The sequence below is a fragment of the Protopterus annectens genome, chromosome 5.part0 (assembly GCF_019279795.1).
Source record: "Protopterus annectens isolate FY-2018-M chromosome 5.part0, PAN1.0, whole genome shotgun sequence".
Taxonomy (NCBI): Eukaryota; Metazoa; Chordata; order Ceratodontiformes; family Protopteridae; genus Protopterus; species Protopterus annectens.
This window is the reverse complement of record NC_056735.1, coordinates 1,049,942,431-1,049,967,038: the sequence shown is the minus strand read 5'-3', so window position 1 is coordinate 1,049,967,038 and position 24,608 is coordinate 1,049,942,431.

Genomic DNA, 24,608 nt, shown 5'->3' with positions numbered 1-24,608 from the left:
ACTATGTATTTTTGCTGTAATGAAGAGGAACTACAGAGCAAGATCCCCAAATGAAGAAGAAAGAACAAAATTATGCAAATTTATGTGATTGTTCACTACAATTTCAATAGTGAACCTCACTAAGAGGTGGTGGTCAAATTAATCAGGCACACAAAACTGATATAGTGAGAAGTAACTGTATAAACCTGAAGCATATATACAATGAGAAGAATACATGTAGTTTCCTAATCTGCCAATGTTTGACATAAACTATGACACACGTAGTGTGAGATCACATTGGAAGACGTGGACAGTAATTTCCAGTAACTATGCTACTACATTAAATGTTTTTAGAAATGTCACACCAAAGGATTTACTTTTGTATTTGGCAGAGGAGAACACTTATGCCATGTATGAAGCAACAGATGAAGCAAATAATGGGTCCCAGTATGTAACTGGATAGCCACTTTGAGCCAAATAAAAATACTGAACATGATATATAAGCATTCATCAGTGCAAAGCAAAGAGAAAAAAAGATTATGCAAGGTTAATGGAAATAGAAAATATAAGTGATGAGTTTATAGACATCAGTAAACAAATAAAGCTCAGATAATACAGTTCAGCAGCAGGTTAGTAATGATGACGGTCCTGACAGAGCTAAAAATTATCCTAGACAAATTGTTAAGCTTTGTTAAGTCTGTAATCATATCATAAATCCAAGCAAATAAGATAGAAGGATATAAATATGACAGTTAATAAAACAAAAGGGAGATAATAGATAGAGTGAATTGAAACAGGAATGAGCAAAAAATATGTAAATGCAGCAGCAAGCAAAAGGAGCTACAAAATAATCAGTAAAACCTGTGGTGATCTGTATCATGAAAAGGGACAATGCCCCAACCTCTGATAAAGTGTGTGCAGAAGCATAAATAAATAAATTAAAATGATAACTTTGCAAAGCTGTACAAAAGCAAATATTGCAAACCAGAATATAGAAAATACTAATTGGACAAACAAAAATAACTATTAAGACATAGTAGGTTAGTATATATAAAATATCTGAATCAAGGAAACAATAATGTGATGACGAAAAATAACCATACATATATGCATGAAGAGAAGGTGACATTGTGAGAAAACCATGAATCAAAGTCAAAATAAGAAAAAGGGAAGAAAATGATGAAAAGCAATCTGTTATATTCAACAACTACACGACACAATTACAGCCAGATCCAGCACTAGCCGGGGGGGGGGGGGTGTTACTTATCAAGAAGGGGGCTGCCACAAAATTTACATTCCTTCCTTAAAAATGAACTCTGCATACGTTACACTTCTTCTTTAAGGACACATGCAGAGTGGGTCCTTAGTAGCATCTTTAGCTCGATGCATGCATATTTAAACATTGGAACAGAGTGAGTGATTTTTTTAAGAGAAGAACATGGGTCTGTTCTGGGCAAATACAGAGAATGGGTCGATGTGCCATTTGTGAAATAAACACACAGGTACAAGTGTGTGATAAACCAGTTAGGAATGGCAGGTTGATTAACTTATTCAGGCTCAAACCCTTTATGTTGAACATAGGACCCTAGAGCCTGTATCATCTACATCAACTGCCAAACTGTCATCAACAAATACATTTCAAGGACTACTTCACCACGAACTGGAAACAGAACATCTCACCACCACACAAGGAAAGAAGCCAGTGATTGCCTTTATATTTTATTAAAATTGTAGTCCAGTCCAGTAGTAGATCCACAATGAAGTCCCACAAAACAGGTAAAATAAGCACACACTGGAGCCAATAAAATCTGGTTAGCAGCAAATACAAAGCATAAAATGCAGACTCCTCTAGCTCCTCGGCTCTTCAGCCTTTACAGAGTATATCCCTATTTCACATATTCTATCTTTAAATAGCATGATTACAAACAATTAACCAATCATAGACTTAAATTAATTAAAGAAAACATTTCCAATGACATTTTTGATTCATTCCATACGGAATTAAAGTGTTAAACTTCAGAATTAAAGTAGATTCTAATTTCCAAAGTTGTCTTTTAATATTGAAGTCATACATCTGTTGTACTTGTCCCAAAATTGTAGCTTGTAAGCCACTTGTATACTTCCATCTTTTTATTCTAAGACATTCGCCATAAGGAATAGATTTAATAGTGTGTGGGGGGAGACAGCTTTCCCCATGCAGTATATGACCACTTCCTTCAAATTTTCTATGTAATCGTGTTTGTATTCTACCAGCATTAATACCTTGCAAAGTTATATAATAAGAAGTTATGTACCTACCATAACGTTCCATGTTAGTTGTCTTCTCTCGCCTTCTTTCTTGCTAGATGGGTTCGGAGCCGATCCTCGGCTCCGACTCGGCACTTGCTAAGCTCGAGAGTCACTTTTACCAGCTCGAGGCAGCCCCATATCCCATGATGCAAGGCGGTAAGTACCCAGATCTCGTTTGATGACAAAGGGCAATAGCACCAAGCATAAATACTTCCCAAAGGAAGAAAGAAAGCCTACAGGATGAAAGAAGGACCAGTTCTGAATGGTCTTCAGCATAACAATCTCTTGTAGAAAGGTCTGTCCAGGCCTGGGGGAAGGAGGGAGGTCGCAAGAAAGAAGGCGAGAGAAGACAACTAACATGGAACGTTATGGTAGGTACATAACTTCTTAATGTTAAGTTGTCAATCTCGCCTTCATTCTTGCTTGATGGGACCGCATCCCTAGCACCTCTATCCTGGGTGGCTCAACGGAATAGACTCTTGAGGACTGTAGAGCCAAAACTGGCTCTGTCCCTGGAGGCCAAGTCCAATTTGTAATGGGAAACAAAAGTATGAGGAGTGGCCCAAGTGGCCGCTGCACAAATAGTGTCTAATGGAAGTCTAGCTTGAAAGGCTGTAGAAGTAGCTAAGCTCCTAGTTGAATGTGCTTTAGGTTTTGAGCACAGCTGTTTTCCCCTGAGCAGATAAATTTCAGAGATGACAGAAGAAAGCCATCTAGATAAAGTCACTTTAGAGACAGGAAGGCCTTTCCTGTTATCCGCATAGGAAACAAAGAGTTGATCGGATTTCCTAAATTGTATAGTTCTGTCCAAATAATATCTGAGTTGGCGGTGGACATCAAGATAATGTAATTTTGTTCGATCTGTTTGAATAGTTTGGAAAAAATACAGGGAGATCAATGGATTGATTCAAATTAGTTTTGAGGCGACCTTAGGCAAAAAGGTCGGATTAGTTCTCAATGATACTCTGTCCTTGTGAAAGACCAAATAGGGGTCGAACCGAAGAGCATGAAGTTCAGACACCCTCCTGGCCGATGTAATAGCTACTAGGAATAATGTTTTCCAAGAAAGAAATTTTAGGGAGCAAGAAACAGCTGGCTCGAAGCTGGGAACAATCAAGGATGTCAGCACTAAATTTAGATCCCATTGAGGAGGAGGATTCCTGATTGGAGGCTTTAGCAGGAAAATTCCTTTCAAGAAGGCTTTACAAAGCCTATGGGACATGATATTGTGATCCGCGATCCCGACATGAAAGTTCGAGATAGCAGCCAGTTGAACTCTAACTGTGGAAGAAGAGGAGCCTGCATGAAAAATCTCCGCTAAGAAGTCCAAAACTGCCTGAACTGGGGCAGTGAAGGGATCGATATTCTTGGCTTTAGCCCAATAAGAGAAACGTTTCCATTTGCTTGTATAAATCCTCCTGGTAGAGGATTTTAAAGAAGCTACTATGATGTCTCTAACAGGGTTAGAGATCAAAGGAAGCCTGGCTAAGGAAGGAAGTGGAGCAACCATGCTGAGAGGTTGAGAGAAGGGATAGACCAGTGCAGCTGACCGGATTGGTGAACCAGAAGATCTGGCACTGGGTCCAGATGCCATGGCTGCACCAAAAGATGACGATGGAGGAACGGAAACCAAATTTGTCGAGGCCAATAAGGAGCAATGAGAATCATTTTGGCTCTCAAAATGGTAGCTTTCTGGATAACCTGAGGGATTAGAGGAAAAGGAGGAAAAGCATAAAGAAGTCCCTGGGGCCAATCCTGGGTCAGAGCGTCTCTGGGGGGATGGCCTGACAGAGGGAAGAGAGAGAAGAAGTCTGGGCATTTGCTGTTTTGGGGAGTAGCAAAAAGATCGCAACATGGGCGACCCCATTCCAGAAAAATCTCCTCCACTATAGATTGCTTGAGAGACCACTTGTGAGGCATGAGAATAGCTCTGCTCAATCTGTCCGCTAAAATGTTGGTTTTCCCAGGGATGTGCGTTGCTACCAGAAACCGATGAGAGGAGATCGCCCATTGCCACAGTCTGAGCGCTTCTCGACACAAGGGGTAGGACTTGGTTCCGCCCTGTTTGTTGATATACCAAACTACAGACATGTTGTCTGTGTGGACTGCAATTGTCCCTACAGGAAGAGAGTCGTTGAGGGCTTGCAACGTTAAAAGCACTGCTCTCATCTCTAGGACATTTATGTGCAGGTGGTACTCGAACGGTTGCCACGTCCCATGAACCATCCTGTCCTGATAATGCCCCCCCCACCCGATCAGGGAGACATCCGTGGTGACAGTGGCTACCGGGGATGGGGGTACAAAGTGTCTGCCTTGGTGAATCTGGGGAGAAGTGATCCACCAAGCAAGATGATTTTTGCAAATCTGTGTCACCAGAATGTGGTGACGCATTGGAAGTTGTTGGCAAGACCACTGAGTGAACAACATCCACTGAAGAAGGCGCATGTAGAAGCGAGCCAGGGGAAGAAGAGTAATGGCCGCAGCCATGAGACCTAATACTTTTAGAACCATTCTGGCCTGTACCTTCTTGTTGGCTAGAATGATCCTGACATGACTTTGAATGTCTGAAACTCTTTGGTCTGTAAGGGTAGCTGACATCGAACAGTGTTTAAGTTTGCGCCTATGAAAGTAATAGACTGGCAGGGCAATAAGGATGACTTTCGAAGTTGATCGAGATGCCCAAATGAGAACAAAGATTTATTGTGTAATCCCTGGCTTGAACAAGCTGATGCCTGGTGGTGGCTGACAGGAGCCAGTCGTCGAGATACGGAAACACCTGGAATCCTTGACGTCTCAGGTGAGCCGTGACCACTGCCATGCATTTGGTGAACACCCTGGGGGCTGTGGTGAGACCAAAGGGCAGGGCTCTGAACTGGAAATGACTGGACCCCAGCCGAAAGCGGAGAAATCTCCTGGAGCGTCTGTGAATTTTTATGTGATAGTACGCATCCTGAAGATCTATTGAGCACATCCAGTTGTCCTTCTGCAAGAAGGGTAGAATCGACTGAAGAGTGACCATTCGGAATCTTGTCTTCCTCACAGACTTGTTGAGTCTGCTGAGATCCAATATTGGTCTCCAGTCTCCCGTCTTTTTGGGGACCAAAAAGAACCTTGAGTAGATTCCGGGCTCTGAATGGTCTGTTGTAACTGGCTGAATGGCTCTTTTTTTGCAGTAGTTTTGAGACTTCCAACTCTGCAATTTCCCTTAGACTGGGTGGTACGTCTAGGAGGGAATTTGAGGGATAGAAAGGACTTTCCTCGAAAGGAATTATGTAACCCTCGGATATGATCGACTGTACCCATCTGTCTTGAGTGAGAGAACGCCAGGCTTCTGGGTACAGTGATAGTCTTCCCCCGACTGCCTCCAAGGAGGGACAGCCGGGCAACATCTCAGGGATGCTGAAAGGGCTTGTCAGAGAGAGACTCCCTGTTTCCCTGGTTTTGTGGACCCCCTCTGCCTCTAGAGCAGCGTCTGTTATTGTTACCCCCTCTGCCTCTAGGGGTAAACTGACCACGTGAATCCGGCGTGACTCCTTGGGATTTGCGGAACCACATTTTGCCACCCTTCTGTCCTTTGGGATAAGGTCTAGAAGGGGTGGAAAAACGGACTCCTACGGCAGAAAGAGTTTTGCCGTCCTGCTCACACCTGGTCAACGTTTCCTTCACTTGAGGACCAAACAAAGCTGACCCATCAAAGGGAGAGTTTGTGAAGGACGCCTTAAAGGGATCTGCAAAATTACATAGTCGCATCCAGGCTTGGCGTCTAAGAGCCACACCTGTACCTGCGGCCCTACTCGCTCCAGCAGCAGCATATGATATAAGCCGCATGGAGGAGTTTGCAATGGAGTTAAGGGTTCCTAGCTGCGAAGCAATTTTTTCCTGAGCCCCCGCAGCTGTAGGATCCTGCACAACTTCACCTAGCTCCTTATGGATATCCCTTTGGTGTCTGGTGAAGTGACAAAGATAGTTCAGCGAACGCATAGCAAAGGTCGCTGAAGAAAACATCCGCTTACCATATCTATCCATGGTCCTAGAGTCCTTATTAGGAGGATGGACAGGTACGGAAGGATCTGCAAGTTCCTTCTTGGTGGCAGCTGCCACCACCATGGCATCAGCGGGGACACCTTTTGTAAGGAATTGCTTGTCCGATGGGGCAGTAATAAATTTAGAAGGCCTCCTAGGGACAGGCTCTACAGAGTCAGGAGCAGTCCATGCCTTTCGAGCAATAACCTGCATAAGGGGTCGAAGGCGGAGACACCCAGGAGGTGGAGGGCCGAGATCCAAACGCCTCCAGGTATACTGACTCATCCTCAGAGGGATTGTTGGTGGGCCAGTTTCCCCTCTGTCTAAGGAGTTCTAAGATGTCTGAGAAGGAGACATCCTCAAAGGGGGATCTTGGGGATCCCTCTGACTCATCTAAGTCAGTATCAAGTGATAGACTCGGGAGTCTATGTGTTTCCTCTTACAAGTCCTCTTCCAGGAGGATCACCCGACAAATCAGGAGAATCCTCAGAAGAGGGGATATTCCCAGTGGGGAAACCTGAGGCGGAGGATCTCTGGGTCCGGGAGCAAGAGAAGTGGCAGAGATGTCAACAGGCACTATAGAGGGAGGAGCTAAGGAACAGACTGCTGGCTGAGTCCAGAGGCCAGCACACTCTTCATCACCTCGGCTCCCTCCCAGGAGGTCCGAGAGAACCCGCTCGAAGAGCTAGGAACTCCAGGACCCACCGAAAAGGAAGGCTCCGAGGCAGATGTCGGAGCCGAGCTCACCAAGGCCGAGGCTCCAAGGGGAAGAGCGGGGTCGGACAAGGGTCCGATGCCACTCACCCTCGGAGGAGACCAGGGAAGCCCGCCACCGAATCCCTCTAAGGAAGGTCTCGAAGAGGAGATAAGAGTAGAGGCTGAAGGAGCAGAAGGGGGTATCTGTCCCTCAGCCGTAGCAGAAACTATTCCCAAAGACTCCAACTCCAAACTCTGGGATAGAGTCGAAGGAGGAACTGCAATGGGGTGTGGACTAATAGTCGTCTGCTGAGACGGACTATGTAGCATTTGGGCCAGTGCCTGTGACTTTAGTAGTCTACTGACCACTCTCTCCAAATTATGGTCAGAAAGCCTGGATGACCTTGAAGATCGGCTCCGATGGCTCCGCTCCGAGAGGAGAGGCGAAGCCGGAGCCGAAAGTATCGGCTCCAAGGAAGGGGACCTAGACCTCTTCCTCGAAGGAACCATCGGAGCCGATGAAACTACTGAAACTGTCGGTGCCGACAACTTATCGGCACTGACAGGTAGCTTCGATGTATCGGCTCCAGCCGGAGCTGATACGGCCATAAATGTAAGGGTGTCAGAGCCGATCGGAGCCGACACCGATGCCTGGGCCACATGGTGGGGGGAACCGACCGGAGCCGACACCGAAGTGGTCGAACCAGAGTCGGCACCGATAGCCATCGGTGCCGAAGGTTTAGGTAACCCAGAATCGGCTCCAGCCGGAGCCGATCTCGACTCTGAATGAGTCGGAGCCGAGGCCACAGGCTTGGACACAGAAGCCTGGGCCTTGGAAGACTTAGAAGTCTTAGATGGGGCCGACTTGGCGGAGAGCCCTCCGGCAAGAAGGCCCCTCAAAATCAATTTATTTCTTCTTTCCTGCAGGACTCTCTGGCTAAAAGAATGACATATAGCACAGGAGTCCTGCAGGTGAAGAGGCCCCAGACAGTACAGGCAAGAAGTGTGACCGTCTGTCAGAGACATCTTCTGACAGCACGAGTCACACTTCTTAAAGCCTGAGACCCTTTCTTTAGACATGGTGTAAAACACACACACACACACCAGTCCAAGAAATTAAATTAAATACACCAAAGGTATCACTAACAGACACACACACACACCCTAACAGGGGGGGGGGGGGATGGGATGGGTTTTAGTCTGACTAAAAGTTTTGAGGAGACAGGGAAATTTTCTGTCAGAAAGGAATTAAAACTAAGTTAAAACTAATAATTTAAGGTTTTTTTTTGTAAAAAGGGGCTAAAAAAGTAAAGTAATAATTCACTTACCAGGAGCTGGTAAAAGGAGGACCTCATCAGCAAAGCGGCAAACGAGATCTGGGTACTTACCGCCTTGCATCATGGGATATGGGGCTGCCTCGAGCTGGTAAAAGTGACTCTCGAGCTTAGCAAGTGCCGAGTCGGAGCCGAGGATCGGCTCCGAACCCATCAAGCAAGAATGAAGGCGAGATTGACAACTTAAAATAGAAAGTTTACTTTCCTTGTGTGGTGGTGAGTATTTCAAGGACTGTTGAATTTCTGTGCATTTTCAAGGAATGTTGCATTTCTGTGCATTTTCAAACAATGTTGAGTGCCAGTGCATTTTCAAGGAATTTTGAGTGTCTGTGCATTTTCAAAAAATGTTGAGTTTCTGGCATTTTCAAGAAATGTTGAGTTTCAAGGGAAAAGAAGTTTACAGTTGCTTATGCTAAGTGTGTTTTCAATGTGCAACTTTTTTTAGCAAATGGTCATCAGTGTTTGTGCTATAAATTTTAAAAGCAGTGTTAGTAGCATAAGAGGTTGAAATAAAAGTTTTAAATATCTCTAATCATTGTAGAATTAAAGAAGAAAATAATATGCATACTGACAGGATTGAACAGTGTTTATGGTAACTGGGGAGAAATAGCCAAGCAATGGGACATTGGAATGGCTGGGAGGGAGTGCTGCCAGGGAGGTTGCTGTGGGTGGGGGAGACTGATCCATTACCCTGCCTAGGGCCTCATTTGATCATGATCCAGCTCTGAACACAGTAAGAATGTTCCCATAAAAATTTCCAAAGGAGACACAATTGATAATGTTTATAAAAAAATTTAAGATCCATCATTTCAGAGACAGTGGTTTGCACATCTTCACATGTTATAATACAAGCTCTCATTTTTGTTGCATTGATCTGCCACAGACTATAAGAACTGATAATGGCCTTTTCAAGAACCATATATTTGAGGAATTCTGTAAGTGGTCAGATATAATATAATTCATTTATAACCATGGGCTACTGGAAATGGCATCCATTGGAAGCAGTTGCCAAAAAGTATTCCAAAAATCCTGCTGAAGTACAATATGCACTTACGAGGCTATTGTTTAAACACACAGTTATGGACAAAATACCTTGTGTGACTGAATCCAGAGTCATAGCAGAAAATGATGTCGGAAGAACAGCCTTCAATAAGAAAGATAAAATGGTGAGATATGGTGATGCAAAAGAAATTGCCAAAAAAAAAAAAATTCTCTGTATGAAGCTTAAACTGTGTTAGTGAAAAATTGGCAACAAGACAAATGTGATATTTATGCTAGCTAAAACCTTAAGATATGAAATATATTAGGGAATGTTGGCCAAAACCTTAAGATATGAAATACATTAGGGAACAATAACAACAGCAATTATAATGAAGGCATTCTAATATCAGGCATTGGTCCTTTCTAATATTTGTGGTTAGACCATGGTGATAATGAAGTAGCTATGATTTGAAACAGCATTTGACACTGTCTAGAAATAATAACACCAGCAAGAATATATTTGAGAGAAATGTGACAATATCCAGAAAACCTCAGAGGGCTACTAACAAAGAGTCATATTTAAATTACTGCAGTGGCACATCTGTCATATGAAAAAAATAAACTTATTATTTTTACGACACCTGAAAATTAATACTTACATGCATTTATTTATAGGTTCATAGGTAGGTACTAGGCTATCGGCCTGAGGGTCAAAGCAAGCCTAGCCAACAGTGTATTGGCTTTCACCACCCATGTATTGTTAAATTCCTGCTCCTCTATCAAGCAGTGCCCCAGACATAATCCCAGGGGTGAATTTCCTATCATCCATCCACTTATGAAGGTTTTTCCTTAAAGAGTGCTAATGATGAGCTCTGCTTGATGTGGATGGGAATTTTGTTCCAGAGCATGGGAAGTCTCTGGGACAAGAATCTATCCCTCCAGCATGTCCTGTTTATTGTTGTGGTGAGGTTTAGGTCCCTAGAGCATGTAGCTCGGGGAGACTGGGATTTCTTTAAGTGGAGCATGTCCAACAATTCTGGGTTTGACATAGCTTTGTATGTTAGACAGAGGTCTCCTCAGAGTAAGCGGTATGCGACCGAGTAGAGTTTGAGTTTCTTGAGCTAGTCGGCATAGGGCAATTTTTTTGAGTCCAGTAATCCTCTTGGTGAGGTACTTTTGGAGCCTCTCAAGTTGTTGTAGGGGTCTTGTGAGGTACATCCCAAATGGGGCATTGTATTCAATGAGAGGTCTGATAAGTGATGAGTAGAGGGGAACAATGACTTCCTTATTTCCACATGCGAACCCTTTTGTGAATAAGTGGGCCACGTAGAAAGATTTTCTGACCACTGTGGCAATGTGGTTGTCAAAGGAGAGGTTACTATCCACTTGGATCCCAGAGGTCTCTTATCACACTTTCTGTGTTAAGTGAACTTCCCCCTATTTGGTAATTCATGGGTACCATGTTTTTACCAAAGGGTACTTTTTGGCATTTAGCTTGAGGCCATGATTTTGACACCAGGTGTCTGTCTCGGTTAGGCCCTTTTGTAGGACATCTACGGGGAATCGATAATTGCACCCAGTTTGCAGTCATCTGCAAACTTGGTTAGCCATAGACCCTTGGTGTTCACTTGCACTTCAGAGAAGTATATACAGAACAAGAGGGGTCCCAAGACTGAACCCTGGGGCACTCCACTTGTCACTGGTTTGGATTCGGATCTGGAGTCTGCAACTCTTACCATGTGGATTCTGTCTGTGAGCCAGTTGGCCACCCATCTTGTGATGTAAGGGTTTATGTTAAGGTTGATGAGTTTATCTATGATTTCTGAATGGGGGATAGTCTCAGAGACTTTAGTGAGGTCCAGGTAGGCTGTGTGGACAACCTTGCCCTTGTCTATGGCCTTAGCAACTGTTTCAAAGAAGTCTACCAGGTTTAGGAGACATGACCTACCTTTCACAAATCTGAATTGGGTAGCATCTAGAGTTTGGAGGTTACCAATGTCTTTGTTTATGAGTTCCATGATGATACACTCCATGGCCTTGCAGACCAGGCTTGTCAGGCTAACAGGTCAATAGTTCCCGGGGTCTGTGGTGGTTCCTTCTTTGTGTAGTGGGATAAATGTTGCTGTGCACCATCCTGTGGGCTCAAAGCCTGTGGTGAGGCTGTGATTGAACATGGATTTTAAGTGGGGGAGCTAGTTCATTTTGGAGTTTGTGTAAGATGCAGCCTGGGATGTTGTCTGGTCCCACAGATGCTGAGTTTTTGGCTTTAGAGAGTGCCATTTTTACCTGTGTGTTTGTGATTGCCAGGGCTCTAGAACCATCTGGTATAGATATAGGCCCTTTGGGGGGTGAGGGGGGAGTAATGTTTGCACTGAACCTATCTGCCAATATGTTGGCAATATCAGTTGGCTCTGTATATTTTGTGCCATTCTGTTGTAGCTCAATGCAGATCTGGGTGCTGCCATGGAGATTCTTGACATAGCTAACGAATGCCTTGTGGTTAACTTTTGAATCCATGGCATTTTTTCTTTCAAAATTAGCTTTGGAGGATTTTATGAGGGATCTAAGTTTCTTACTGAGGCCCGTCAGTGAGTTCCTCCATATCTGGGTTTTTACTCTCTTTTGCAGCAGTTTCTTCCTTCTGTTGTAGAGTTTGCTAATGGCAGGGGACCACCAGATCAGCTTCCTTTTTTTGGAGGATAGCATCTTGGTTTTGTTGGGAATAGCACAATCCATGCACTCATGCAGGTGCTTGTAGAGTGCATTTGTGTAGGATTCAGCAGTCGTGACTGTATTGACTGTGTTATCCATCTGCAGGGAAGTCGCAAAATTAGTCACCTCAGTATTGAGTAGCGTGAAGTTTGCTTTGGAAAAACTGTTTATGATGGTTTCCTTGTGTGGGGGTGGGGTTGGGATGTGGATATCTAGGAGGATTAGTTTATGGTCTGATCTAACAAGCAAGGAGTTGATCCCAGGCATTGAGCACTGGTCACCCATGTTGGTAATGACCAGGTCTAGAATATTGTTGCCCCTGGTGGGGGTGTTGACAAGTTTATCCAGGGCGTTAGAGTTTATAAATTCCAGGAATCATTGAATAAGGGGATTAGTACAAGAGTAGTTGTCCCAGTTTATGTTAGGGTACTTAAAAATGCCCATTATTATGGTATTTGTTTGGACCCTCATTTTTTCCAATGTCCCCAGGAATGAGGATTGAGGGTCCTGGGTCATGTGGGGGATCTATAACAAGCTACAATTTGAAATTGCCTTTTGCCCTGGGTTAGTTGCACTTGGATGATTTCAGAGGCATTGTGTTTTGCAACTAGCCTGGAGGTGTGGATGTCCTTGATAAACATGGACACACCTCCGCCTTTCATGTTTCGGTCTGGGTTTTGTGGCTGAAATGCATGGAATTATAGCCTGGTAGTGCTGGGGTGCTCTCGGGAGCCTTGAACCAGGTCTCAGTCACAGCACAGATATCAATGTTTTCCATTTTGAGGAGTGCCTTGAGTGAGTGCATTTTGAAGTTTAGACCCCTAGCATTAAGTAGCATTGCCCTCAGTTTTTTTGTTACCTGTAGTTCTTATGGTGGTGGGTTTGTTTTTTCAGCCTTGCCTAAAAAGGCACTATAGGGGTGGCAAGAGCCTTGGCCAATATCCTGAATCCCAGGGGTGACAGATGCAGGCCATCTCTGGCAAAGCATCGTGGCCTGTAAAGCATGTCTTCCCAGGCAGATAGATACTGGATCCCCTTTGAATGACACCAGAAGCTTAGCCAATTGTTGAAGTTGATTATCTTATCCTTGTACTGTGGTATCATTTTTGGTGAAGGCAGGATGCTACTCAGGGCTAGGGTCATACCTGCCTGGGCAACAAGATTGGAGAGCTCTTCCATGTCTCTTTTCATGTAGTCCAGTGAGGTACATCTCAGGTCATTTACACCAACATGGACAATAACAGAGTCATATTTGTACTTGCCTTGTAGTGACCTAAGTGCATGCGTTATGTGGCAGATTCTGACATCCGACAAGCAGTTGAAAGTAACTTTCTTTTTGTCCAGCCTGTTGACTGAGACGTCAGTGTGCCTGACTATAGAGTCACCTATCACTAGTGTGTTAGGTATGTTGTTTTGCCTTATGGGTTGTGGTTGTGTGGCACACCAAATTTGTGGGCTATGTGTTGTTTGGGGTGTGCTGGTGGGAGGAGGTTGCTTGTGTGTCTGCATTGGAGGTCTCTGTTGCCTAGGCAGATTTAGATTTTTAATCAGAGCCTCTGTATATGTCTTGATGTTTCTGTGTTTGGGTTTTGGAGGTGTTGGTTTAGTTGGTCTATTTGTAGTGAGTGGGGTGTTACCTTCTCCTCTTGACTGTCTGTTCCAGTCTAGGTTGGAGAGAGCTTTGCCTCTAGATTGGCTGTATAAGTGCATCTCTCGCAAGTGTTAGTGTTTGGTGGTAGGAGGAGAGGGTAGTCTGTGTGCCTGAGGCAGTTGTAGCATTGCCTCAAGATGCCCAGGTTCATCAGGTAGGCTGAAGAGTACACCAGGAGCTGTCTCTTGGACATGCCTGGATAAGTAGGGAAGTATATACACTATTCCCTTCTGGCAGATGCCGGGGTTGAGTGCTGGGGGTTATTTAGTACTGCAGTAGATTTAGAACAAGTGCTGGGCTGAAAGGTGTGGGCCTGAATGCTTTAGGCTGAAAGACTGACAATTTATAAGGGAAAAACTGAAGAGCAGACTTTGTGAAGCCGCAGATAGTTAACCCTAGCTAATCGGCGCTGCACGGTGCGCAAACCCACGCAAATGCTGATTTTAATAGCAAAAAGATGAAAGGGACAGAAATTAGCCCAAAATGGCCAATAAACTACAAATTCTGAGCTGAAAACCAGTCCTCCAGAGACAGATAGGCTGCTCAAAGATCCCCACTCTCACTGGTGAACAAAGAAACTTCTTTCTATCCAACTAAGGTATGGGTCAACACAGAAACTACAACAAACCCTGAAAACTCTGAAAATTGACTCTACTAGCTTTAGAAAGGCGGGAAACAAGTGTAGGATAGCTTATTTTACTTACACTTGAGTGTATAGCGTACAACAGTTAAAACAGTTTAAATGTTCACAAAAATAAGTACAATTAAACAGTTGCAATAGGCATTTTAGTATCAAATAAATGCTAGAAACTGAGCATTTAGGCAGAATTAGCAATTTCTTCCAAGAAACAAGCCAAAAAAGTACTTAAATCAAACCAAAGTCTCTCTTTTCTCCTTCTGCTGCTGTAGGACTCTGCAGGTCACCTGGGTATGTTCTTACTGAGCTGATACAACCACAAAAAACACGCAAATGCAGGGTTTTATAGCAGAAAGATGAAAGGGATAGAAATTAGCCCAAAATGGACAATAAACTACAAATTCTGAGCTAAAACCACTCCTCCAGGGAGAGATAGGCTGCTCAAAGCTCCCCACTCTCACTGGTGAACAGAGAAACTTCCTTCTATCCAAGTAAGGTATGGGTCAACACCGAAACTACAATACAGCCCTGGATTCAGCAAACTCTGAAAACTGGACTGTACTAGCTTCAGAAAGGCAGTAAACAAGTGTAGGACAGGTTATTTATTTATTTATTTATTTTTTAAGACATTAAGGCAGTTAAAACAAAATAATCACTTTAAAGCACAGAAAAATGGCTATCGCACTTGAGTGTGTAGCCTACAACAGTTAAAACAGTTTAAATGCTCACAAAAATGATTTTAAAGTGCAAACAGTAAGTAAGTACAATTAAACGGTTGCAAAAGGCTTTTTAGTATCAAATAAATGCTAGAACACTTGTGAAATAGATATCTGCCTAATCATACTATTTTCTTTACAGGTCTAACAAAATGTGTTCATTTGACATAAACAGATTTATAAATGTCTTCAAAAACAGAAACTCCACGGCCACTGCACTCCAACCACCAACAGACCCGATAGTGTCCAAGATGAGAGACAATAATACAGTACCAAAACGTAGAAGTAATCCAAAATCACAAGAAATTTATTGACAGACTTAGCGCTTTCACCTTACAAGGCATCATCAGAGTCAAATAACAAATACAACCTCACCCAATTTTATATAAAAATCTGTGAACATTTAACCAATTAACAATGCCAAACAACCAATGAGCCTTCGCAATCAATTAATTAATGAACATTCCCTTAACTCATATTAAAATTACCTAAAAATACCTAAAAATATTTCAAAAGCTATGTATTTATGTAAATCAATTAATACACCATTAAATATATCATATATATCAAATATATCAAAACTAATAATAAACATTAAATAAAAAACACACACTAGTGTGAATAATAATCAATATTACTGGCTTGGATACCTTGTTTTTAGTTTACCAGTTTAAAGCCATGTGGGTAACGTGTCGTATTTTGGTGTTTCAATTGTTATAAAAAAAATAATCTGATAGTCTAAGTATGTTTTTGTGATTTTTCTGAGTGCTAGTGCAATGGCCAAGCACCCTTCAGCAGTTGGGTTAATGGAAGAAAATTCACTGTTGCTCTGGGTTGAATTTTCTGTCATCATATATCATTATAGACTTTAGACTACAGGAAAGAGTGAGCTCAAGATGGCCATTGACTGAACAGCAAATTAGGAATTAAAAGCCAGGAAATGTGCCTTATAAATTATGCATCAATATAATTATATAATTTATACCCATTGATCTGAATTTCATACTGTGTTCCTAGCTATAATATTTGTATGATTTCTTTTTAAAAGAAAATGTTCCATGAAATTACATTGCCTTTTGTGGAGCACATCTGTAAGTTGCATATTCATGGGGCTCAGTTACTAGACTTATTTGTTTTTTTTTTTTTTTCAAATATGTCCTGACCTCAGTATAGCTATTTAACAACAATCAAAAGTGTGGTCCAGCCATAAAGTGCCACACTGTGTGAGCATGCCTCTCTGCCCTTTGTCTGTTTGTAAGAATTCTGTATTGCAATGTAAAGCATTACAAAAGCTCTGATTTATTCAATGGTAGCTGGTAACAACAAAAAGGTGGGGCTGCAGGATGCAATATAACAGATCTGGCTGACTGGAATGGGGTATAGTTATATTATGGCAGCTCAAAGACCATTTCCCTGTGATCCAGTGGCAGCTGGGGTCAATCACTTCCATCCACAGGCTGGCTTAGTACTCATTCTTTCTAGACACTTTATTAACTATATACCTATAGCTCAGATGTCCAATGATGATCAACTGAAATAATAATATTTTTTATTTTGTTTATTTATCCCTTGTTGACTAGATTAATCCCACTAGACTAGTGATCTCTATTCAGGGGGACCTGAGGTGGAATTTATTCTACTAGGGGAAATTTGGCCATGGCTTCAGGGAACTTCCCCTACTTAAAATTGTTGTCAATGGGACCCATTTTGCAGAACTCCCTGTTTCCATTCCAGGCACAGAGGTGACCCAGAGAAACAGGGAGGCAAATTTTAAGACCAGAGAATGTGTACAGATTCTGAAGCGATGTTTCAAGGAAATCTGTTTGATGGAGGCGAGTCAGCAAATGATGGATGTATAATTGTAACCCTCCAGTCAGGATTGTCATGGGACTTAAAGAAATTATGATGCAGAGTTAGATAAAAAATAAAGAAGACATTTCCTGGGGTGGCATTATTGAGAAAATACGAAAAAAAGGATGCAGAGACAATCCTGAAAAATAGTGGTGAGATGGAAAAGAAAACAAATGCAGAGAAAGGAAAAGAAGGAAAAGGGGAGTAACAGAAAAGAAGGCAGAAGAAAATGAAAAAAACAGAAGTACTTGATAGAGATTCAAAATAAAGAAGATAAAGAAATGGACAGGTATGAGGTGTGGGACATTTGGGTCTATATTATAAGCACGAACATTTACTTACCCGAATACCTAAACGCTGACAAATATTCCACGAACCGCAAATTCACCGAATGCCCTAAACCGCAAAATTCAGAAAGTCGAACCATCATAGCTGTCCCACCCCACCGCCCACTACATACTATCTACACAAACTAAATAAACCACATACATACACTAACCAAAACCCTACTTCTAACCCTAAACTAAACCCTACTTCTAACCCTACACTAAATCTTGCATATACCACCATGTATGCATTTAACTTAATCCGCACCCTAACCCTAAGGTCCGTAACTATCGCACACTTACCTTAAAAAGCTATACCCAAACAAACTAAATAATCTACACACATACACTTAACAAAACCCTACTTCTAACCCTACACTAAATCTAACATACATTACCATCTATGCATTTACCTTAACCTGCACCCTAACCCTAAAGTCCGTAACTATCACACACTTCCCTTACGGAGCTATACCGCAGAAGGGCCAACCATGACGATTCATCATTTCCAATTTCACGCTTCTGGACGATCGATGTTTTCGCGGTTCGATGAAGACGTGTCGGCGTTTAGGTATTCGGGTAAGTAAACGTTCGTTCTTTTAATATAGACCCAGGACAGTTTAATAGCTCCTTTAGGTGTAAAAGCACTTAAGGTAAGATTATTTATTATTAACAAAGAAACATTTGGTGAGATTATGTTTGGGACTTTTTTCAATGTGCAATTTTCTTGAAGAATATAAAAAAGAAAGACTATAACCCATGGAATCTTTATGTGATAAAAGCATTTAACAATGAAACAAAAAAGAAAATGCATGCACAATTTTGAGCAGAGATGGAAAAAGAGACTTTGAAAGGACATTTGAAAACTTTACTTAAATAAGTACTGGGCATGGCAAATGTTTATGTTAAAAGGGGTTTATGGACTGATGGATGGGACTGTAATATTGTGTTAAAAATAGAAGGAGAAAAAAATATACATATATCAAGCATGTTAAATGTGGTGGAGAATAGGGCTGTTGTAAAATACTGAAAAAGAAGGACATTTGTTAAGTAACTGTAATAACAGAAATTTTATATCTGTGGGGAAATGGGACATGATGCAAAAAATGTGAACTGAAATTTTACAAATGTTACAAAATTCGACATTTATAGATGGACTGCAAAAATGAAAATAAGTAAGGAAAAAGAAAAGAAGAAAATGAACAAAGACAAGAAAGTTTGGAAGTCGTAGAAATAGAAGAAACAATAGATGAAAACAAAATAATAATAAAGAGGACATATAATAAGGTTCTGAACTATGTGGGGGTGTTACTTATTGAGAAGGGAACTGCCACAAAATTTACATTCCTTCCTTAAGAATGAACTCTGCATACGTTACATTTCTTCTTTAAGGACGCACACAGAGTGGGTCCTTAGTAGTGTCTTTAGTTCGATGCATGCACATTTAAACATTGGAACAGAGTGAGTGATTTTTTAAGAGATGAACATGGGTCTGTTCTGGGCAAATACAGGGAATGGGACAATGTGTCATTTGTGAAATAAACACAGAGGTACAAGCGTGTGATAAACCAGTTAGGAATGGCAGGTTGATTAACTTATTCAGGCTCAAACCCTTTACATTGAACATAGGACCACAGAGCCTGAATCCCCTACACCAGCTGCCAAACTGTCATCAACAAATGAATTTCAAGGACTGTTGAGTTTCTGTGCATTTTCAAAGAATGTTGCATTTCTGTGCATTTTCAAACAATGTTGAGTGCCAGTGCATTTTCAATGAATTTTGAGTGTCTGTGCATTTTCAAAAAATGTTGAGTTTCTGGCATTTTCAAGGAATGTTGAGTTTCAAGGAAAAGAAGTTTACTGTTGCTCATGCTAAGTGCGTTTTCAATGTGCAACTGTCTTTTTAGCAAACGGTGATCATCAGTGTTTGTGCTATAAATTTTAAAAGCAGCATAAGAGGTTGAAATAAAAGTTTTAAATATCTCTAATCATTGTAGAAGAAAAGAATATGCACACTGGCAGGTTTGAACAGTGTTTATGGTAACTGGGGAAAAATAACCAAGTAATGGGATACTGGAATGGCTGGGAGGGAGTGCTGCCAGGGAGGTCGCTGTGGGTGGGGGAGTCTAATCCATTACCCTGACTAGGGCCACATTTGACTGTGATCCAGCTCTGAACACAGTAAGAATGTTTCCATAAAAATTCCCAAAGGAGATACAAACTAACATAATCACTGAATTTTGTAGGTTTGTGTACAATATAGAATACATGATAACGTTTATAAAAAATGTTTTAAAATCCATCATTTCAGAGACAGTGGTTTGCACATCCTCACATGTTATAATACAAGCTCTCATTTTTGTTGCATTGATTTGCCACAGACTATAAGAACTGATAATGGCCTTTTCAAGAACCATATGTTTGAGAAAATCTGTAAGTGGTCAGATATCATATAATTCATTTATAACCATGGGCTACTGGAAAGGGCATCCATTGGAAGTAGTTGCTGAAAAGTATTCCAAAAATCCTGCTGAAGTACAATATGCACTTAAGAGTCTATTGTTCAACCACATAGTTATGGACAAAATACCTTGTGTGACTGAATCCAGAGTCATAGCAGACAATGATGTCAGAAGAACAGCCTTCAATAAGAAAGATAAAATGGTGAGATACAGTGATGTAAAAGTAATTGCCAAAAAAAAAAAAAAACATTCTCTGTATAAAGCTTAAACTGTGTTAGTGAAAAATTGGCAACAAGACAAATGTGATACTTTATGTTAGCCAAACCCTTAAAATATGAAATATATTAGGGAATGTTGGCCAAAACCTTAAGATATGAAATACATTAGGGAACAATAACAACAGCAATTATAAGGAAGGCATTCTAATATCAGGCATTGGTCCTTTCTAATATTTGTGGTTAGACCATGGTGATAATGAAGTAAGTAGCTATGATTTGAAACAGCATTTGACACTTTGTCTAGAAATAATACCACCACCAAGATTATATTTGAGAGAAATGTGACAATATCCAGAAAACCTCAGAGGGCTACTAACAAAGAATCATATTTAAATTACTGCAGTGGCACATCTGTCATATGAAAAAAATAATACTTATTCATTTTACATAACACCTGAAAATTAATACTTACATGCATTTATTTGTGAAAAAGATATTTGCCTAATCATACTATTTTCTTTACAGGTCTAACAAAATTTGTTTATTTGACATAAACAGATTTATAAATGTGTTTATGACAAAGTATGACAGGTATTAATAGCAATATTGTATTTATTTATTTATATTTGTTGACCGGGAATATTGTTGAGTAATTTATATTAAAAATGCATTGCTAAAAATGTGATATCTGTAGAAAAAATGTCAGGCTTGAAGCTCTTAGACTGAGCATTGAGTGTTAGTCTGCTGAAGTGGCTATGGTAATAACTGTACCTACAATACAATAAACAGGGATCCGTAAGGTTGTAAAATGCAGCACCAAGTGTATCATAGCTGGTCTGATCATTTTTCTAAAAGATCTGGTGTCATACCTGATGAAGTCTGATGAAAGATGCTGTAAGACAAAAGTACTTAACTGGATTTGTATTTTCATTTTAAGTATGTTTTGTCCTACATGTTGGGACTTGCTTTACTGGCTTGGATACTTTGTGTTTAGTTTACCAGTTTAACGCATTGTGGGTAATGTGTGATATTTTGGTGTTTCAATTGTTATAAAAAGAAAATGATCTGGTAGTAAAAGTATGTTTTTGTTATTTTTTCTGAACTCCAGTGCAATGGCCAAGCACCCTTCAGCAGTTGGTTTAATAGAAAAAAATGCACTGTTGCTCTGGGTTGAATTTTCTGCCATCATATACCATTATAGACTTTAGACTAGTAGAAACAGTGAGCACAAGATGGCCATTGACTGAACAGCAATTTAGGAATTAAAGGCCAGGAAATGTGCCTTATAAATTATGCATAAATATAATTATATAATTTATACCCATTGATCTGAATTTCATACTGTGCTCCTAGCTATAATATTTCTATGATTTTTTAAAAGAAAATGTTCCATGAAATTACATTGCCTTTTGTGGAGCACATCTGTAAGTTGCATATTCATGGGGCTCAGTTAGTAGACTTACTTGTTTTTTGTTTTTTTTTTTGTTTGTTTTTTCAAAATTGTCCTGACCTCAGTATAGCTATTTATCAACAATCAAAAGCGTGGTCCAGCCATAAAGTGCCACACTGTGTGAACATGCCTCTCTGCCCTTTGTAAGAATTCTGTATTGCAATGTAAAGTATTACAAAAGCTCTGATTTATTCAGTGGTAGCTGGTAGCAACAAAAAAGGTGGGGCTGCAGGATGCAATATAACAGGTATGGCTGACTGGAATGGGGTGTAGTTACATTATGGCAGCTCAATGACCATTTCCCTGTGATCAAGAGACAGCTGGGGTCAATCACTTCCATCCACAGGCTGTCTTAGTACTCATTCTTTCTAGACAACGTATTAACTATATACCTACAGCTCAGATGTCCTATGATGATCAACTGAAATAATAATAATAATAATTTTTATTTTGTTTATTTATCCCTTGTTGACTACATTAATCTCACTAGACTAGTGACCTCTATTCAGGGGGGACCTGAGGTGGAATTTATTCTACTAGGGGAAATTTTGCCATGGCTTCAAGGAACTTCCCCTACTCAACATTGTTGTCAATGGGACCCATTTTGCAGGAGAACTCCCTGTTTCCATTCCAGGCACAGAGGTAGCCCAGAGAAACAGGGAGGCAGATGGACAGAGGAGGAGATAATGGAGTGGTGAAAGGCTTGGAGTCAAAAGCAAATTTTAAGACCAGAGAATGTGTACAGATTCTGAAGCGATGTTTCAAAGAAATCTGTTTGATGGAGGTGAGTCAGCAAATGATGGATGCATAATTGTAACCCTCCAGTCAGGATTGTCATGGGACTTAATGAAATTGTGATGCAGAGTGAGATACAAAATGAAGGAGACATTTCCTGGGGTGGCATTATTGAGAAAAATACAAAAAAAAGGATGAAGAGACAATCCTGAAAAATAGTGGTGAGATGGAAAAGAAAACAAATGCAGAGAAATTAAAAGATGGAAAAGGGGAGTAGCAGAAAAGAAGGCAGAAGAAAATGAAAAAAAACAGACGTACTTGATAGAGATTCAAAATAAAGAAGATAAAGAAATGGACAGGTATGAGGTGTGTGATAATTTAATAGCACCTTTGGATGTAAAAGCACATAAGGTAAGATTATTTATTCTTATTAAAAAAGAAACATTTGGTGACATTATGTTTGAGACTGTTTTTCAATGTACAATTTTCTTGAAGAATATAAAAAAGAAAGACTATAACCCATGGACTCTTTAACAGGGAAACAAAAAAGAAAATGCATGCACAATTTCGAGCAGAGATGGAAAAAGAGACTTTGAAAGACATTTGAAAACTTTATTTAAAAAAGTACTGGGCATGGCAAATGTTTATGTTAAAAGGGGTTTATGGACTGATGGATGGGACTGTAATATTGTGTTAAAAATGGAGAAAATTATACATATATCAAGCATGTTAAATGTGGAGGAGAATAGGAATGTTGTAAAATACTGAAAAAGAAGAACATTTGATAAGTACTGTAATAACAGAAATGTTATATTTGAGGGGAAATAGGACTATGCAAAAATGCAAATTGAAATGTTATAAATGTTATAAAATTGGACATTTATAGATGGATTGCAAAAATGAAAATAAGAGTAAGGAAAAACAAAAAGAAAATAAGAAAATGAACAAAGAGAAGAAAGTTTGGAAGTCATCGAAATAGAAGAAACAATAGATGAAAACAAAATAATAAAGAGGACATATAATAAGGTTCTGAACTATGTGATGAAGAAGACATAAACTGAAATGTAGTATAAGAAAAAAATATTTTTTCTAAAAAAATAAAAGACAAAATTTAAAGGGATAAGTACAAAAGAAAAAAGGAAATTGATGAAAAAGAATATATACATCTAATGACTAAGGGTTGGTATAATGGGTAACATGTTTGCTTCACCAATACAAAGTACAGTGATTGATTCTCACTTTTGAAAAATAAATTGGTTATGGTTAGAATGGTCTGTTAAGAAATCTAGTCCAGAATTAGTGATGAACTTATGAATGCATGAATCTAAGGAAAAGAGAAAATGAAAATTTTAGAGTGTTTTTTGTAAATGTGAGAGCATTAAAATATAGTAAGAAGAATAGGAATTTTGGAGTGGTGTTATAATTGTGATATAGATGTAATTATATTAGAGGTCACAAGGTTTTTAACAAATAAAAAAAGATTGCAAGCAGAGAAACTATGGGAAGAAGATAATCTGGAATTTGGGATTGAGAGATGTTCAAGAATAGCCATGATGCTCTGTAGACATATAGTATAGATATTAGATGTAACTTTAGAAAAATAGGAAGATTAGCTACTGTAGATTTAAAATGGAAAGAACACATATATAGAATTATAACATTATATACTTATACTAACTATAAAGAAAGGGATAGCATATGTCATAAATTTTTAGACCATTAAGTGATAAAAATGAATGTTACTATAACAGGAGACTTTAATTGTGATTTAATAGGCATAAAAGAAAGGAAATGATATAAGAAAAATGTTAGAAGTTATAAAATGTGGTGAGTTAAAATTATGGGACAAAAATTCATGGACTTACAAAAGGGGCATGTACAAAACTGAAATAGATTATGTTATAGCAACAGAAGATTTAGTTATAGGAGAAGGGGAGGTAGTTAAAAGAGGCTTTTCTGATCATCTTGCTATATGGCTAGAGATAAAGGAAAACAAGGAATATAAAAAAATGGCAAATGAATAAAATGGATAAATGAGAAAGTATGGAATGAAGACGGAAAGAGATTAGTAATAAGGTTATGGAAAAATCATAGTAATATTGAGAACATTTTATAAAAATTGCTCTAAACAGTGGATGATATTTAAGGAAAATTATAAAACATGTTTTTATAGTGGCAATATGATGTAAGAAAAGTAGAGAAAGAAAAATCTAAAAGAATATATAACAATGCATTGGAAGATTTACAACATAATGGCAGAAAGTACTCTGACAAAGAAAAAGAATTATATTAACGAAATCAAGAAAAAATGCAAGCATTGTTATATAAGCAAAGATATTTTACAAAGAAAAAGAGAAGAAGTATTGAATTACTTAAGCAGATTAGTAAAGGAAGATGGTAGTGTAATGAGAGAAATAAAAAGAACTCAGGAAAAGATTATGAATACTGTAGTACAATGAGTACAAGAAATGTTTAAAGAAAAAATAAGGTAGTGAAAAAATTTGGAAAGTAGAAAAAAAGCTAACTGAAAAGAGAATAAAGAGTTGGA